Here is a 15,909-nt window from a genome sequence, read left to right as displayed (position 1 = left end):
AAAATTCAATCTGACATGACTTATAATGAAGAACTGATCAAAATTCTGGCATTTGAAGTGAAAGGACTGAGAAATAAAGGTAGCTTTAGTAAAAGTTTTCCGACAATGACACGATATAGAAGAAGCTACCTGGGAACCGGAGGAAACTATGAGAAAGCAATATCTGAATCTCTTTACTGGTAGGATTTTCGAGGACAAAAATTCTTAATGGAGAGAGTTGTAACAACCCGTTTTCGGTAAAATCAGAACAATAGTTTCGGGACCAAAAATCTGATTTCGGAAGAAAAATTATTTTTATATTATTTTATGGTCTATAGTATGATAGTAATATCGTATAAAAATTTCGTAAAGAAATTTTACCGATTACATGTTTAATTTGATAAAGGACCAAATTGCACAAAGTGCAAAAGTTGAGTTCTAATAGCTAAAGGGATTAAATAACTACAGAACTTTAAAGTGGAGGTCTTTATATGGTAAATAGACCATTTAAAAATGCTTTGTGGTTAATGATGATGATTCATCTATGGAAAATAACATAAAGAAAATGATGAAATTGGAAAGTTAAAAAATAAAAGATGATAATAAATTAAATAATAAAAATATCATCTTTTTCATCATCTTTCCCAAATTATTTCCATGGAAACCCTAGCTAAGAGAAAGTAGCTTAAGCAAGCTTACTTTGACCAATTAGGTATGTTTTCTTGTTCCGTTTTTAATAATTTTTATATTTTCGAGATCATAATAGCTTAATCTAGCTATCTCGGGGACTAATTTGTAAATTTATTAAAGAACTAGGGTTTTTCCATGGATGAACATAGATGAATTATGAAGTTTTATGGTAGAAAATGAAAGGTTCTTGATAGATAAACAACTTTTATAAAGAGAATTTTGATGAAATTATGATATAGGGACTAAATTGAAAAGATGTAAAATTCATGGAAAAAAATTCTGAATTTTATGAAATATATGGGCGTGTGACCTGGCTGTGTGTCATATGCATCTTTAAAATTTCAAAAGAAAATGCCCAGGTATTTACACACGGCCTAGTACACGGGTATGTGGCTTGACCATGTGACCCAAGTCAGAGAGTTACACGGCCTGAGACACGTACGTTTTCTTTGGCTGTGAGAACCACACGGGCGTGTGACCCCTGCACCTAGGAAAAAATTTTAAGATTTTGCGAAAAATTCTCTGAGTACCCGGTTTAGTCCCTACTCGTTTCTAATGCATATTTTGGACCTCGATGGTTCATATAAGGGACTTTATGTTTGATTTTTGACATGAATACTGTATAAAATGAAATATATGTTTACTTGATTTGTATATTTCGGTAATGCTTCGTAACCCTGTTTCGACGACGGATAAGGGTTAGGGGTGTTACAGTTGAGCGAGTGCACTATCACATTGGAAGATGTCGCTATGCAACTTGGGTTACGAGTTGACAATGCTGTGGTCACAGGCCGAAGCAAAGTGTTGGAACCTTTAGTACTATGCCACAGATTTCTTGGACGGTCTCCTAATGATGGGGAACAGAATTTCACATGCTTGACATTGGCATGGTTGAGAGTAAATTTTAAAGAGTTATCGAGCACCGCCACTAAACACAAGGTGATGTGTGCTGCTCGAGCCTATATTGTGCAGCTAATTGGGGGTACTTAATGTACGGTGCATTAACACGCTAGTGCTCAACTTCTCAACCGTTGAGTGGTACAATGCCGATCGAGTTATGTGACAGTTTGTGTGTAGACAATTCGTGTCGGTCGAGCCATAACAATTTGCTGATGCCCACAGTAAGACTATGAGGGAGAACATACAACAGATTGGAGCGTGGAACATCAATGTTATGTAGCACTATGGAATGCTCGGTACGACAGGCGACCTGAGATGCACTCCTGCATGTTTGACTTCAGTCCCTCGACTGAATACATGCAGTGGTACATGACTCAATGGTGTGTTTATTTATGTCGTTGGCAACTTATAATAGTATCAGATCACAGCTACAAACGTGGAAGTCAACCTATGGGGGAGCTAGGGGATCAATATATGACGGTGCCCAACTCTAATGACTAACTTTGGAACACATTGAACCAATGGGTTGACGCTTGTTATGATGGGTCGCAGAGCAGTTCATATCACCCGGACATGGGCGGTTTGGGTTTATATCACCCAGAGAAACCATCGATATCATTTGATATGTTTGGTAATAACTATACTCCACCCCGCCTCAGGCCACGTTTGATCCAGCTACCAATCGTCCTGATGTATACAATACACCCCAACGTCCACCCCATCAACGGAGTCTCGTAAATTGCTATACCCCAAATGACAATATCACTTCCGGTTCTTTTCAATTTTGAGTTATGTAAATTTCAAGTGTCATGTAATATTTATTGTATTGGTTTATAATTCCACAACTTATGTATTAGTCTTTTTTTGTATAATTTATAATATCTTTTAAAGTATTAAAAGTTGTAACAATACAAATTTTATTTCTAAAAGACCATAAAATGCAAACATCGGGTACAACATTTAATTTCCTTCAGACCGTGAAAATTGACCAGTCGACGAAAAACTCTTCTCTCCATTTCCAATTGTCCATTCGGGCCTCTATAAGGCAACGTTTACAAGTCCACGACAGTTCCTGGGACATACTCCATCATTGTTGAAATCCAACCCTGAAGTTCATTATATGACTCATCCTAGTCGTCGTACAATTGTTGCATGGTCATTTGTTTTGCCCACCATGTTTTCATGTGCGACACTTTGTAATGGAATCAGGCTTGCATGTCCACAATGAATGTCGGCACAAGAATGAATGGGCTATCTTTCACTAGTGGCATGATACAGTTGCAAATACTTTTGGCATCCAATTTTCGGTGGTCTTGATACATATGTGCGACAGTGCATGTATGATGCCCTTCTAATTTTTGTATTTGCCTCTGTTGAGTCCTCTGTATAAATACAGCCCGAACCTGCCAACCACACCTATCGCCAGCTTTCTAACATTCTCCAACATATAATGTTAGTTTAGACTTGGCAACCTTATAATCAATCGACAACTTCATGATGTACTGTTTGATGACAACCACATAGTTCGCCTTGTTCTCAAATTGTTGCCCAACGAACAACTTCTCCAACTGTAAATTTAACGCCAACCTATGAGTAAATATTATATCGGCGTACTCAGGGAACTTGTATGCATGCGCTGCATCTGGATTTATGTTCAACATGTTGCATTCAGGTTCATTTCATAAAACAATACCACGACTCAGATTACTAAATGAATGGTCGTGAACATCTTCAACCTCCTCCGAGCCTTCATCATCGATATTGTCCGAAACCTCATCAGCATCAGGGTTACTAAAATCTTCAACGTCCTGATCAGAATCTTCACCATTATTGGTCCTTTCTCTAATGTCTGCCTATGTGCTTATTATCACCTTCGGATGTATTTGTAAACGGGGACCGGGGGTAGGGTTGTTATACGAACTCTCACCATAATTTAGATTTTTGGGTATCCGTGATGTCCCTTCACATTCTAATTGGTCTGTCCATCTGACATTAAGATCAACGTCAAATCCACGATGTAGACTTATTGGATTAACATTCTCAACATTCTCTGAGTCCGCTAACTCAGCAAATAACTCAACTGGTTGGGGGTTCTCACTTCAGTCGACCACCATATTTCCATTATAGTGCCCAAGTCATTATCATCTAATAGTTGTGTCTTACAAAATTTCAACGGATCTGTATAGATTGGAAACTTGTAAAATAATCTGGACATCGCCCTTCCACAATGGATAACTATTTTCGCACTGATCTTCCTTTTCATTTCTGCTAGCTTCACATTTTTTTTAAACCGCAATCCTACCTTTTGCCGACCTTAAAATATACAACCAACATTACATTCTACAATTTCACCATAAAAAAAGAACGTACACCAAAAATATCTCGTTATTCATCTTCAACAGAATTTTTGAACTCTCCTATTAAACACAACAATTTCACCATTCTACATATGTTAGAGAACCAAGAGGTGGAGCTAAAACAAAATTTTAAATTTTAAATTTTAAATTTTAAATTTTTATATTAAAAAACATATTTTAAAAAAAATTACACTTGTAATTGCTCCACCAAATAAAATATTATTTTTTAAAATTTTAAATATAATTTTTTAAAAAGTTTGAATATCTTTAAAAGTAATTTTAAAAAATAATTTTTAAAATTTTTAAAATATACATTTAAAATATTATAAAACAAATAATAAATTTGAAAGGTCATATCTTTAAAAATAATATATTTTAAATGTTTTATAATATTTAAAAAATTATATTTAATTTTTTTTAAAATAATTTAAAATTTATATTTAAAATTTTAAAAAATAATATTATAAAACATTTAAAATATACATTAAAAATATTATAAAACCAATAAAAACAAATAAAGGACAAATAAATAAATAACTGAAAAAGTAAATAATGAAAAACAAAAAAAAACGAAAAATGACAAACAAATAAAAGAGTCAGGAAAAGGAACAAATGAAAAACAAATAAAAAAATCAAGGTGTTTGACTAGGCAGCAGAATAGACAAGATAGGCGGTGACCTCCACTAGAAAAAGTTAAAATTATTTAAACTCCTATTTTTCAAGAATCGTAGTATTTCTCTGATATTTATATAAGTGATATTATTTTACATGGCTCCACCAAAAAATTAATTTTTTTATCTAAATTGCTGACGTGGCATGTTAATAGCGCCATACACTTTGGTTCTACCAACTTTTACTGTAGATTTTAAGCTATTTTCATATTTTATCAAAAAATAGATCATTTAAGTAATTAACTTTTTAGAGTTAATTTTATAAAAAAGCAAAAAAAAAACACACACACTAAAAAAAGAGAGACAAATTTGAGATCTGTTTCAAACTTAAAGTAATTTGTCTTTTTTGCGGGCGAAGCAACCAAACGTGCAAAGAAACATGAAAATTGCAAGGAAAAAAAAAACAAAGGGAAAACAGAGATGTGGGCGACAATGAAAAAAACAAAGGGAAAACAGAGATGAGGGGTGACAATGTTTGAGAGGTTTATCAGAAGTTTCAACCTTAAATGCAAACTAAGGTGGTTGTCAATCAAGTCATCAATTTTCGATTTGATTAGTTTGTCCGATTCGATCAAATAGATTATTAAATATTTATAAAAATATAAATATTTTAAAATAGAGAAAATTGATTCAATTGATTTTTTTTATCTTGGTTCAATCGGTTTGTATCAGATTGAGAATCAATCAGTTCAACCCCTTTCTCCGGAATAGTACACTAATTTTGATTTATGAAATAAATTTTTTTATCTCATCAGGTAGATCATGCAGGTGGTGAAGTTCAAAAATATAATTAATAGTCAGTGTCTCGGCCTCGGAAGGGCAAATTTCAAGCATTACTAATATTGTCAGACATTATAAAAGAAAAGAAAGAAAAGTAGAAAAAAATGAAAATAAAAAAAATATTTTTTTAAGTTTATATGATATGGTGGTTTATTATTGGCTAGAATTTTTTTTAACGAATATAACATTTTGGTGTAAATTGAGTAACATAATAATAGTTTAGGTACCACTTGTGAACCAAAAAAGTTTAGATACCAACTTGGGAAAATTAATATAATTTAAGTACTAAAATTGTGGGTTGGAACCATTTTAAAATAGATTTAACAGTTTGACCAATAGAAGTACCAACTTGGAAAAATAAGTAGTTTAGGTACCACTTGTGACCAAATAAAATTTTAAGTACCAAGATGGGAAAAAGAGTATAGTTTAAGTACCAATTTGTGAATTAAGTCATTTATAATTGGTAGATTTGTGATAAATTTGGATAAATATTTTTCAAATATTTTTTTTATTATGTCAAGAAAAATTATTTGCCACTAAACTAATATCTTAATTGGCAAATAATTTTTTTTTAAAAAGTGAGGTAGATATTTAAATATTAAGGTACGTATATATTGCCTTAAAATATTTAAATCCAATTTTTTTAAAAAAATTCTCTATGTTTATGATCACAATTATAAATTAAGTGCACGCAAATATATAAATATGTCATCATTCTCCATAAATCTATCACAGCGTGTTTGGTTGGGGGAATGCATGCGTATTCCCCCTATGCAGCGAGCCCAGCAGGAAACGGCTGTTTGATTCGTTGTTTTCCCATTCCCCCGAATCGGTTACTCCCCCATTACATTGATTGCGCGTAATAGGCATTACGCCCCCTCAGCGCCGATTACCCATTCCGCGTCTTTCCCTTTTTTCTCTTCCGTTTTCTGCCCTCGTTCTCAACGCTCTGATTCTCCCACGCTTCCTTGCACAGGTAATTTCTTTTCCCTCATCCTCTCCCGACGTTTCTCAATTTTTTCCCTTCCAGATTTCTACTTCTTTTTCTGGTACAGTACGCTTCTTTTCTTCTCACATTTCTTTTCTTTTCTCCAGATTTCTGCTTCTTCTTCCAAATTTTTTCCCTGTTTTTCTTTTCTTTTCTTTTCTGTAGAATCGATTTTGATTTATCTTTGTCGAATTTCCAAACACTTCTGATCGGGAATATCATATAAGTTGGATGCTTTTCATTTTAATAGGGGCAATGATAGCCAAGGTGAAGAGGTTATTAAACCATATACACCTACAACATTGGATTCTGATGTTGGTTATTTCGAATTACATATTAAGGTACTTGCCTGAAACTTCTTGCTGGTTGGAGTTGACTTTGTGTGATATTATACTTATCCAGGTGCTCATATCTATTGGCGGACTTTGCTTTTAAGTAGATGTATCCTCAAGGGAGAATGTCGCACCATTTCAGAGAGCTGCGCGTTGGTGATTATCTTGTTGTGAAGGGACCCAAGGTATACAATTTTTTTCATATGAACGCATAAACTGGTCTTGGCAGTACGGTTTCTTTCATTTGACATGTGGTTTGCATTTCCTTATGTTGTTGTTCTGTGAATTGTTTCTTTCAAGGACGGTTCAGATATCAACCTGGTGAAGTTAGAGCATTCGGGATGATTGCTGGAGGCTCTGGCATTACACCAATGTTCCAAGTATGTTATAAATCATGATAGATACTTCTGTAATATATATGCAAGGTTTAAATGTTTGAATAATATGTCACATTCTCTTTTCATTTTTTTCTGGTTTTGTTTCTGATTAGGTAGCCAGAGCTATATATGCAAGTTAGTTATGCATATTATCTGAGTCAAAATGATGATTGTATTTTGGAAAGTTGTAATTAGGAGGATCAAAATGGGTTCTTTTGCTTGACCAACTTAAGGGAAGCACGTTTGAAAGCATTGACTTCTTACTAATTAACCGGATTTTCTATTTCATGTGATAGTTTAAAACATTGAATTGAGTTTATTTGGTTGTATGCATGAATTTTATGTTATAATATATTATATTTTTTTATTTCATGGTTGTAGGGAAGAAGATTATTGACTAGAGCTACCATAGGCTTAATTATAGAAGGTGGAGCTTATGTTAGTACTGTTGATGAATCAACTTTCTGGTACTTATTTTGGACATCCCAGTGAAATCTCTTCTTTGAAACTTTTAAACGTTTTCCATATTTTGTCTCATTTTGCAAATGAGGAGGGGTTTCCCCTTTTTGGTATTTATTTTGTTGGATTTTGAAAAATGCTCCACTGGTTCCCCTTTTTAAACTCATGTTGTTTGGACCTAAAGTTTTTCTATTCTATCTAACTCGATTTCTTGGTCAGTGCTATTATCAATCACTTGAGGACATAGCTGAGGGTGTTTCTGGTTCAAGAGAAAAGCTCACTACTATCTACCTTGAAAATAATCCATGTGTACGGTTTGTAACTTGCAGTATTTAGAGACTATAGTTTTTGTTGGTTTTTGCGATTGCAGCATCCTTACGATCCCAAATGTTTTGTTATGGCTAATTGGTTGATTATCTTGATATTTTTGGTTCTCTGTCTGGTTCAAATTCGTAGTTGGAACATGATTAATTCTTACTTTATATGATACGAAGCTCCGTTTTCTTGTTGTGTTTTCTTGATTTCATATATGTAATCTATTCTCAATTATGTTTCCAATTTAATATTTGAATGAAGACTCTAATTATTGATAAAATATGTCTTTGGTGCATGCTGTTTTGTGGCATCCATCTAAAGTAGTTTTCTACCTTCCTGGGCTGAGTTCAGTTAAGTCTATATCATCATCCTCCCCTTGGCATATTGCATTCATTTTAGCTATAGAGTTATTTGCACAATTGGTGATTATCGTTTGACATTTCTCAATCTTCTATACTGGCCTAGTAGTCATTCTTCTCTCCTAACCTTTCTCATATGTGATCAACTGTACTGTTTTATTGCAGGCGCAGTCTCCTAACTACAATGCTACCCTGAAACAAATTTTCCCCAATATTCAGCAAATCGATTCTGAGGTATTTGCTTAGAAATTTTGGTAGGATCTGGACTGTTGTAGTTGAATGTTCATAAATTTGCAATCACGCGTGTAGTATGCTAACGGTAACATCTCCAGTCCCTTGTTGTCTGGAGCTTGTGAGTTTGCATATGTTGCTAGGGGAAAACAGAGTTCTGGAAGTGATCCCTAATTCTTTGAAGGGGATTAACCATGATATGTTTATTTATTAAATGCAGTGTTGTTAATCATTGTTTTGAACATTCTTAATCTCTTGAATCGTTGACCTCTTTCCAACTTTTTAATAATATTTCAAGCTCTCTTGTAAACAATAATGTATGGCTTTCTATGTTGTGGGTCAGTCCAAAAATTCACATAAGATGCATGGTCAATTGTTAAAGAAGAAATGCAAATCCAAATTTTCATTTATAATTGTTGTACTAACCACATTTTACTCATCATTTCAGTAATGGCTTCCATTTAAGGCACTGTAACAATGTACTAAAATTACTTGTAATTCCAGTGCCAGGAGATATAATCAATATCACACATTGCTCTAGCTCTAAGCAGCTCAAAGATGCAAGATGAAGTTCTAGAGAAGTTCATAAACGCCACAATAAATCTCCGCACTTTTTTTAAGTAACTATCAACGAACAGAAAGGGAAATGAGAAGAAGCAACTATCCTCTATAGATTATACCATTTCATGAAATGCAAATAGATGATCATGGGACAAGAAATCGACCAAATATAAAATAACAGAGAAATATGATTATTTAAAAGTATACAAGGGAAAATAAAACAACATTCCACGTACCGAAGAGAGAAAATCTCACCCCAGACAGCTATTTCAGGGTTTAAGATTTCACTGGGCAACAAAGATGAGGAAATAAACAAGCTACAGAACCATGTATATTAATGTCCTCTTTCAAAATTAATGTGAGATCTATTAGATCCTCCGTCATAGCCATCTCGCATGGACGAACCTCTCAGTTTAATTCTTAAATATATGAATATTTATGTTTATGCAAAATTTAATTCTTAAGTTATTTATTACTTCTAATATTTTTTTAATTGTAGAATAATTAAATTATTTGTTTCATTAATGATATTTTAGCACATTAAATATGTATTGCGGTTTAAAATTAATAAAGTAAGTTATATATTTTTTATACTATTATATATTATGATTTTAGTAAATTCATATAAGAATAATTATATTAAGAATTTTATTAAATTATATATTTTTAATTAAATTATATTTAATAATAATTATGTTAAAATATGATTAAAATATTTATTATTTATATTAATAATCTTATTAAAATTTTATAACAAAACAATAATCATCAACTTAAAAAAAATCTGCTAAGGGTATTCTAGTCATTTTAGTTTTTTCCCTTATGCTATTACACCTCCATTCCGTTCAACCAAACACAAGAATCCTATTACGCCTCTATTCCATTACATTCAATCAAACAATTGAATTGTTATTACGCCTCTATTCCATTACGCCTCTATTCCATTACAGCGAACCAAACGTGCCTTGTTGTCAATTGACCATTCTAAAAAACTTTAGTATAAAACAAAAAGAGCATGTGAACGGTGATAGATGGAGAAAGCTTATTCTAGACATTAAATAGATAATCGAGTCAAATAAACATACTATCAGTAACACCAAAAAAATATTAAAAATTGATGTAATTTAAAACATTAAAAAAGTTAAATAAAAATTGATTCCATTTTTATTAAAATATTTTTAAAATGCATTTTTTAATAAAAATTGATTGTATTTCTAACTACATACAATTTTTATATAAAAATTTTAATATTTTAAATGTGATTAGCGAATATATATTTTATTTCAAGATACAATATTTTTACTATTTATAAATTTTTAATAATTTTTACAGGCAAATTACATATAAAAGTTTATTTTTTTTAAAAAATTTACCGAAATGGGCCCAGTAAATAATTATTTACCGGAATGGCCTTATTTCCCCGAAAGCGCATCCACGTCAGCGCGATGTTAGGGGACGTGGCAGGAAAACGCGTCCTTGAGGAAGCATTTTGCCTACGTGGACAGAAATCGCTCCCTGAAGGGCGCGCTTTGTGTCCAAGTAGGCAAAACGCTTCCTCAAGGACGCATTTTACCCGTGTCTCCTGCAATAAGGTTTTGAGTTATTGGTTTAGGGTTAGGGTTAGGGTTTTGGTGTTTTTAAGTTTAGGGTTTTAGAGAAAAAATTAAATAAATAAGGGATTAAGGTTTAGGGTTTGTCAATTAAATTAATTATAAATTTTTTAAAATTGGATTAGTTCTCGTGTTTATTATTTTTTAAGAAAAAATCAATTAAATTAAGGTTTAGGGTTACTTGAGTAATTTAATTAAAAAAAATTTAAAAATCAGATTAGGGTTGAACTCGCTTTTGCTACAGTAGCTCCTGAAAAAATCATTTCGAGTAGACGTTTCTGAGTAAACAGTGTAAAAACGCTTTAAGCAGGATGCTTTGTCAGCAAAAGTACTGAAAAAAGCTCCCACGTGGACGTGCTTTTGCTACAGTAGCTCCTGAAAAAATAATTTCGAGTAGATGTTTCTGAGCAAACAGTGTCAAAAACGTTTTAAGCAGGATGCTTTGTCAGTAGAAGTACTGAAAGAAGCTCCCACGTGGATGCGCTTTTGCTACAGTAGCTCCTGAAAAAAGCTCCCATGTGGACGCGCTTTTGCTACAGTGGTGTATGGCTTGAGGCTATAAATAAGGCAAAATTTTCCCTCAGATTGCATAAGTTACTTTCAGCAAAAAAAAATTTAGAAAGGCTAAGAAGGATAGAAATTGAAGATGAGTGAACGTATTGGTGCTGTTATTTACTATGATAGTGAGGTTTGTCACACCGAGAACGATGTTGTTTTTTTATCGGAGAATACAGTGCGACTGGTTTTTAACCAGAACATAGATTTGACAGAACTTCGTAAAAAAATTAGGCGTAAAATAATCGGAACGACGCCAATAAAAGTTCTGTCTATTACGTATCAATTTTGTTCTTTTGTTGATCCGGTGACATATGACTCGTTCGACATAAAAGGTGCTCGTAGCTTGGAGGCAATGGTGCAGACTCATCTCGTTAGTGGAGCACCGTACATTGAGTTATATGTACAATTTACATCGCCAAATAATACACTTGCGACTGGTGTTCGAAAGGTATACATGACCCCTGCCCGACACTCGGTTAGTGGGTTACAAAATATGGAGCAACCCATGTTTGGTAGCAGTGTGAAATACACAACCCCTGCACGACACTCTGTCGGTGGATGGGACATGCACCTCAGTGGGTCGATGTTTGATGCTGGAAATACGTACTGGGGAACGGCATCAACTTCTACTGGTTGGCAATCTACATCCAACAAAGGACATTATGAAATGCCCAAAAGAAGGGATGATGTACTCCCTATTACGTCCACCGGTGAGGGGACCTCGTACGTTGCAGATGATGGTGGGTTAGAAGATGACTCTGATGTGGATCCATCTCGAGAGTCCGGACCCGATGGTGCAGAAGTTGGATTATTTTCTGAACGGAGGCCTATTCCAACCGAACTTGAAAATGTTGAAGGGGGTTCAGATGAAGAAAAAGATCCACGATTCAGGGCATACTCACATCCAACCCATATGCATAATGTCGATCTGTCTGCAGATGATGCGTTAGAGTTTCTAGACCTACCATATCGGTTGCGTGATCGTACAAGTTCGGTACTGGATTCGGGTGAATTTGAAGTTGGTAATCAGTTTTCCAACAATGATAGTTTTATTGGTGCTTTGAAACTACATAGCATCAATATCGGCGTTAACTACCACGTCGTTAAGTCCAAAATTGATAAGTTTGAGGCAATGTGTGCAGTGCAAGATAGTACATGCTCATGGAAAATCTACGCCTCGTTAAGGAAAAGGACAGGGTTGTGGGAGATTAAAAAGTACAAAAGTCCACATACATGTGCTGCAGGTACAGTATTTAAGGTTTCTAAATAATACTGTTATTATGTAATGTTGCATTATTTAATGTACTCCGTTTATAGGTATTTCACAAGATCATCCCAAGATGGATTCAGCTATGTTAGCTAGCTTGATACTGCCCACGGTGAAGGCAGATCCCAGGACTTCAATGTCGGTGATAATTGCCAATATTTGTAGCCAAATGGGGTACATACCCTCTTACCGCAAGGCTTGGATAGCTAAGCAGAAGGCGTTGGAGAAGATGCATAGTGGGTGAGATTCTTCATATAATGAAATATGGCAGTGGTGTCAAGTGCTAGAGAGATACGTCCTAGGTTGCATAACATACTTTCAAACCGAACATGCGTACTACAACGACCGATTGCTACGTGGATGCCAAGTGTTCAAACGCCTGTTTTGGAGCTTTAAGCAATGTCGAGACGCATTTCCATACTGCAAGCCATTGGTACAAATTGATGGTACCTTTATGTTCTGTAGATATACCCATCAGCTATTGGTAGCAGTGGCACATGATGATAGTGAGAGAATTCTTTCACTTGCGTTTGCAATAACAGCGGGAGAGTCAACTGATGACTAAGATTTCTTTCTATCTAGGTTAATGAGGCATGTGTTCCCTCAACCTGATATCTGTGTTATTTCAGATCGGGGCATCGGCAAACTAGCCACAATTGATTGACAGGGAAGCTTATGGCAGCGCACACAACATTGGTATTGCCTAAGGCACGTTGCTTCCAACTATTATAAGCAATACCCATCTAAGAGTGAACAACGACAAGTGACCAACATGGGTATTTTGTCTCTATTAATATAATTTCATTTGTCATTTTAAATTTATTCTAATTGAAAGAGTTGTATGTAATATTTGCTATGAAATAAATAAAGATCGTTTTCATGAGATGTTGACTGTTTTGCGTTCAATTAACGGCGAAGGTACGGACTATCTTTGCAACATACCTTTCGAACAGTGGGCACAAGCATACGACGGCGACCTACGATATGGTCATATGACCTCAAACCTGGCTGAATGCATAAATTCCATTCTAAAAGGAACGCTCCATCTACCGATAACATCGGTTGTACGAGAGACATATTTTCGTTTAGCGGCGCTATTTCCAAAGCGAGTAGGGAGTTATACAGGCCAGATGTAGGGAGGCCATGTATGGTGCAATAAGGTAGTGTAAGAAATTAACAAGGCCAAGGCGCGGACGAACACCATGTACACAGTCTGTCACGACTGAGATAACTTATGGTTTTGCATGACAGAGTTTGACAGACCACACCAAGGTGTTATTGGCGGGCAATATCGGGTACACTTACGAAATAGGACTTGCAACTGTGTGATGTTTGACGCACTTCGTTATCCATACGCTCATGTAATTACAGCTTGTCAGAATCTCTGTCTGGATCCGATGAGCTATGTCGACGAAGTGTACAAATTAGAAAACATGTACAACGTCTGGAGACACGTATTCCCACCGGTCCCAGATGAACGTAAGTAGCCGTCTGTATCGCTTACTCCTTTTAAGCTGCTACCGGATAGAGAATTGCGTTGCAAACCAAAGGGTCGACCTTGCTCGACTAGAATACGTACCAATATGGATATTCGAGAAACGGCCAGTCAACATAAGTTGTGCGGATGGTGTAGGAACCTAGGCCATACAAGTCGATCATGCACAAATCGCAATAGTTGAACGTTATTGTAAAAAAATTTGTATTATTAATTTTTTTTAAATAAAAAATTGGTACAAATATTTAGAATATTAACTTATTTAAAAGAAAATCTATTTAACATATTTCCTTATTTAAAAGAATTTCTATTATATTAAAAATATAAAAATAAATTTCTATTTTAGTACATGAAATAACATAGAAGAATTTCTATTTTATTACATCAAATAATATCAAATTATTCAAAATGTTTGTACAAATATATTAAAATAAAAATAATCTCCGTGCCTGCCAGATTTAGTGCCACATGGCTGCCGTCGACGGTTACGCGCTGAATTCCTCCTTTGTCCAGCTTCCAGTAAGGGTTGTGGTTGCTCCAGCAGGGATTCTGGTTCCTCTGGTATAGTATTTGGTTGTCGGTGTTGGGACGATGAGCCACTTTGATAGAATAGTGACTATGGAGGTGTTTGCATCACCAACGGCGAAACTGTTTGAAACCTATACGGTGACGGAGATTGGTAAAAAGAAGAGCTCCCTGACGGCCCCTATTGCAATCCATCGTGCGATGCTGGCCTATACATCGGCTGTCCACTCGGCATAACGGAAAATGGAGATGAACCGAGCTATGGACTCCAACCTGCCATAGGACTCGAAAAAGGAAACATATAAAGGTTAGGATACATAAAAGGGCTAGGATATGCATCTGGCATCATCTGAAAAGGCTGTACCGTAGGTATCGTCGGTTGAACTGCTGGGTCGGATGACTGTGTCGGTGCTGTTGCTGGGCCTGGTGATTGTATGGGCGTTGATGATGGGCCAGGTGAATGTCTGGGCCTTGGTGATAGGTTTGCGTTGTCGTCCATTCTTCTTGGATTTAAAGGGGCCCCGTCATTCCCTTTGGACACGCAATTTCCGCTGCCTCTCCTCTATCGATAATAAATACGGCTTGCCATGGATCTTAAACCATGGTATGTATTCCGGTACGCACGCTAACTCTGGAACGATGATCGATTCCAGAGTTGGTATATAATCATACCAATCTTTCCACATTTGGATGTAGTATGACCAAAATCTCGGCCAATCTGTATGCAGTTGACGTAGGTCGATTTTGTGATGGTCATCCAACACCTCAGGTGCCACGGGAATCAGTTGTCAGAATCCAAATTGCCGTAATACTCTGTCCGACTGGTGCATCTCCACGGTCGCATAGTTGACCAATGCGACTTTCGCGTGCCAAGCTTTGGATTTTGGAAGTACTCATTTGGAATTACTACCCGAATTGTAAGATCCTCGTATGGTGTCCATTGAAACTATATGAACATGATGGAAATATTAGTTATATACATAATACATAATACTAAATACTAAATACCAATCGACTAGCTCATGATGGAAATATCAATTTTATTTAATACTTACTTGTGCTTCCGACTGTTGGTCTAATAGAAGTCGTATATCTTCAAGAGAGCTAGGTAATCCAGCATAACTTGCCGAATGATTCCATCTAATTAAATAAATTTTTAGCATACTATTATATTTTAAATCTACGTAATAATTGTAAAATCTAATATAAAATTTACCTCGTTATGAGTGGGAATGTATATGAGTGGTCCACTCGAGGACGTAAAAATGGAAAGCGAAATCGTGCCCATAACTGCAGTAGTGACAGGCAACCTCCGATTTTCGCTTTACTTGGTCGCGTTGCCCTGCACATCTCCCGGTACAATGTGGCTAAAATAGCAGACCCCCAACTCAGTTCACCAGCTGCTCTAAAATCAATGAGTTTCAGTAGCCATCTTAGATGTGCGAGGTTCCATGA

General features: G+C 35.3%; 1 long non-coding RNA gene across 7 annotated transcripts; it reads left to right on the top strand.

Annotated features, from left to right (window-relative positions):
• Nucleotides 1–6,102: 6,102 nt before the first annotated feature.
• LOC107944839 (uncharacterized) lies at nt 6,103–8,751 on the top strand. 7 transcript variants are annotated; one of them, XR_001696349.2, is made up of 7 exons: nt 6,103–6,353; nt 6,616–6,632; nt 6,768–6,882; nt 6,998–7,077; nt 7,456–7,541; nt 7,753–7,842; nt 8,373–8,751. It is a non-coding gene; the product is annotated as an uncharacterized lncRNA (long non-coding RNA). The 7 variants fall into 7 exon arrangements; XR_001696347.2 differs by having other exon boundaries at nt 6,616–6,640; XR_001696345.2 differs by having other exon boundaries at nt 6,616–6,706; nt 6,805–6,882.
• Nucleotides 8,752–15,909: the final 7,158 nt, after the last annotated feature.

Source organism: Gossypium hirsutum, chromosome D04 (assembly GCF_007990345.1).
Source record: "Gossypium hirsutum isolate 1008001.06 chromosome D04, Gossypium_hirsutum_v2.1, whole genome shotgun sequence".
Taxonomy (NCBI): Eukaryota; Viridiplantae; Streptophyta; class Magnoliopsida; order Malvales; family Malvaceae; genus Gossypium; species Gossypium hirsutum.
This window is presented reverse-complemented; position numbering and strand designations above follow the sequence as displayed.